This window comes from Galeopterus variegatus, unplaced genomic scaffold, assembly GCF_000696425.1.
Source record: "Galeopterus variegatus unplaced genomic scaffold, G_variegatus-3.0.2 Scaffold636, whole genome shotgun sequence".
NCBI lineage: Eukaryota > Metazoa > Chordata > Mammalia > Dermoptera > Cynocephalidae > Galeopterus > Galeopterus variegatus.
The window spans coordinates 1-287 of NW_007726747.1; positions in this window are offsets into that span (position 1 = coordinate 1).

Genomic DNA, 287 nt, shown 5'->3' on the forward strand with positions numbered 1-287 from the left:
GCAAAAGAGCTAAGCAGGCATTTCTCTAAAGAAGATATACAAACGGCCAACTGTCATATGACAATATGCTCAACATCACTCAGTATCCGGGAAATGAAAATCAAAACCACACTGAGATACCATCTCACCCCACTTAGGATGGCTAAAATCCAAAAGACACTGAAAGATAAATGCTGGCGTGGTTGTGGAGATAAAGGAACTCTCATACATTGTTGGTGGGAATGCAAAATGGTGCAACCCCTATGGAAAATGGTTTGGAGGTTCCTCAAACAGCTGAAGATAGATCT